Here is a 3,755-nt window from a genome sequence, read left to right as displayed (position 1 = left end):
AAATAATTTTATTTTCAAAATCCTGTACATAAATCTCTTTGGCTGACAAAGGAAAACCTATCGGTAAGGTATTTTCCTGAGTATAATACTTGTCATCGAATTTAAAATAATTATGCTGGCATACATTTCTAGTAATAACAATAATATTATCAATAAATAAAGGGTCTTTGTGACTGTATATTAATTTACTATTTATTATGTTAACTGTTTTATCCATGGGTATGCTAGGGTACAAATTTCTAATATCTATGCTGGTTAGCTATGAATAGCTCATTTGTGCCAGTTGTGCACAAAGGTCTCCATTGCCAAATCCTCTTGATTCGACCTCCTAGTGCTTCTTTAAGCAGCCCAATGAGATAATAATCACAGCTATAGAGAGGGTAGTCAAGTGGAGTCCATCTCATTTCACCTAATTTTTTGCAAGTTAGAGTTGCAGTATGGGGCAGAGTGTTATCATGGAGGAGAATAACATCTTGAATCGGTTGGTCACGTCTTATGGAACGATAAGCAACCTTTACCTCATTCAAAAGCTCACAGTACTAAGCAGCATTTATTGTGCGACACTCATGCAAGAAGCCTCACCAGTCAAAAAAAACAGCTGCAAGCACATTACCAGCTGACAGGCAAGTCTTTGCTTTCACAGGAGCAGGACCCCTTCCTCCGCCACTTCATTCTGGCTTGTCTGGATTCGAGCATGTAATGAATTCATTATAAGGATGTTGCAGGTGATGATTCAACTCAAAAATGCATTCCCTTCTTCTGCAAACTGTGCTGAAAGCTCCTGACAAACCTGCAAACGTTTCAACTTGTGTTCTGCTGTCAAAAGGCGAGGGACCCACCTGGCACACACTTTATGGAACCCTAGGTCTTTTATCATGACTGTTTGAAAACTTCCATAACCTATTCCAATCCCTGATGCAATTTCATAAACTGTCAGATGTCGATCACCTTCAATAAGGTCACAAATTGTGTGAATGTTTTCTTCATCTGTAATGCTGGTCCGAGGACAGCAATCATGTTCCTCACATTCAACCCATTGATGTCCTTCCTTGAACTCCTTACGCCATACAAACATGCGAGTCCTCAACAGTGTTTGATCCCCGAACTATGTAGTCAATATATACAAAATTTCCACTGGTTTTATGCCTTCATGAGTGAGAAATTTAATGATGTGTTGTGTAATAGAAGGATGCACCTGTTGCTCTGACATCATGAGTGCTACTGCCAAACTGGTCTGAAACGGACACCACCTAGTCTCCTCACTCCTTACATTCCCACTAATGCACTCTAGAAGCAGCTGCCTGCTCCCTTCAAACTTACACGCTCAGAATGAAAAGTCTTGTTTATATTTGATCCATCATCATATAATTTAATTAACTATAATATTGAAACTACCAGATACACTCAATTAAAAGTAAGAAACATTTAACTACTAGAGTGCTTTCAAAATATTTACTTCATCAACAGCAGTTTTAAAATTACAAATTACACAACTATTACATCAGCATATCTTGTTTTGTCATTTAAAATTAAAACTTTGTATACCATCATATGATAGTGAGTGGCAATTCTTATTAAAATATTTTATTAGATTATGATATGAATTTATATAACAAATTATTGTAATCTGTTTTTTTATTCACAAGTCTGTATTTACTTTAAATTTACTGATATAATAATATTTTTCAAGTATATAGATTTCCCTATAATTGTCATTTATTTTCATTATTTCTAAGTTATTGTATATATATATATATATATATATATATATATATATATATATATATATATATATATATCACAGAATTTGGAAAACACAATAAAAACAGTATATATAAACACAGTAATTAGATAAGTTAATCTTACTTTCCTTATTAATTTCCAATAACCGGTTTTCGTAGTATCCCACATCTTCAGTTGGTATTAAATTCTACACACACACACACATATATATATATATATATATATACGTAAATTTTAAAAATAATTAATATAGAATTTAAAAAAATAAATATATATATATTTTTTTTCATACTTTATGAACGCATAGGATCACTTTAGTCAGTCATTATCAAAGTCAAAGGGACTGTCAGGCCTTGCAGTCCTTTTTCATACATTCCAATCTCAGTGCCCTTTCTGGTGTTGAAAATATTCGAGTTGTGAGATTCTTTCATGCGAGTGTTTTTCTCCTTCATATTTTGTTTAATTTTATCTTGTCTGTAGTGTCTTCTGGTGTAAGGCCAATTTCCTTCAGATCCTCTCTTATTTCTCTGATCCATCTGCATCCTGTCTTGGTGTTTTTCGAGTCAAGATTGTACTGTAATAGCTGTTTCAGAAGTCTCAAATCCTGCATCCTCATGATGTATCCAAAGAACACCTCCTCTTATTCATGGTATCACAGATGGGTTCTAACTTTTTGTACACGACTTTATTGGGCATGATCCACTACTGCCCGTCTTTCTGGCACTTTTGTTGAAGCAGGTTCTTCCGATCCTTCTTTTGATTTTCTGAAGTATGTTGTCTTTGATTGTTTGTCAGGTGGAAGTGTGTTTCTGCAGCATATGTGGCTTCCAGTTTTATAGCTGTGTTGTGTCTTTATTTTTCCGTCTATAGATAGACATTTTTTATTGTAGATGTACCAGGTAAATTTTTGTGCTTTAGCTAGTTTGTCTGTTGCTTGGATTGAGCTTTTTTCATTTAGGATGTTATTATTTCTCCAAGGTATTTAAATTAGGTTACTATTTTGACTTTATTATCATACATGTTTACAAATTGTGCAGGTTTTGGAACATAATTTCTATCTTTTTGAATGATATTTTGAGGCTGATTTTATTTGCAATGTTTTGAAGTTCTAATATCTGTGATTTAGCTTCATCAATTTTGTTTGGTAGCAGTGCCAAGTCGTCGGCAAAACCAGGACAGTTTGTTTTGATTTTTCATATTTTTACTCTTGGGGTCACTTTTGAGCCATTCCCTCATTACCATTTCTAGAGTGCAGTTGAATAATTTTATGGTTATATTAATAAGTTTAGATTATATTATAATTTACTCAAATTATCAGTTGTTAATTATTTATTTTACTAATCGATTGTAAGAGCATTATCATGGTAAAAATATTTTTAATTTATTTATTCTGCTCCGTCAAGAGTTTAAAAACTATTTTTTGAATCTTTTAAAGAACGTATGATATTTTTTGTGACGATTTTAATAATTTTGTTCATCCTATGACAAATTATTCAAGATAAAACGTCAGTCATATATTTTGTTCCTACTGTTATAACAACCATTTACTAAAAACCATTAATCGGATCTCAGTAATTCAGTTTTTTTATTACTGGAAACGTTTGTGTGACTAAAATTCATCAAGTGTTTTGAGGAATATACGGAGGTTAGAAAAATTGTGATAAATATTATGATTGATCTAGTAAATTGTATCAAGTAATTAACTCATAGATAATATTCTTCTTTGAACATTGAAAATATATCATCAAATGAAGTAATTGTAAAAACTGTTATTGAAAAACTGTCACACAACCAGCTCCAAAAGTTTGCTAATTACAATCGCATTTATTTGTACTTCCTATTTATAAAAGAAAATGATTTAGGTTTTTATACATGAACATGATTTAATTTTAGGTGACAATAATAGATTTTACCTTATGAAGATAAAGTGATGTTGATGGAGAAGTTCTATTTGCAGATATAGAAGATGAAGATTTATTTACACAAGAAGGTGATTTACAGTTTGATGTGAA

This window comes from Lycorma delicatula, chromosome 1 (genome assembly GCF_047948215.1).
Source record: "Lycorma delicatula isolate Av1 chromosome 1, ASM4794821v1, whole genome shotgun sequence".
NCBI classification, from domain to species: domain Eukaryota; kingdom Metazoa; phylum Arthropoda; class Insecta; order Hemiptera; family Fulgoridae; genus Lycorma; species Lycorma delicatula.
This window is presented reverse-complemented; position numbering follows the sequence as displayed.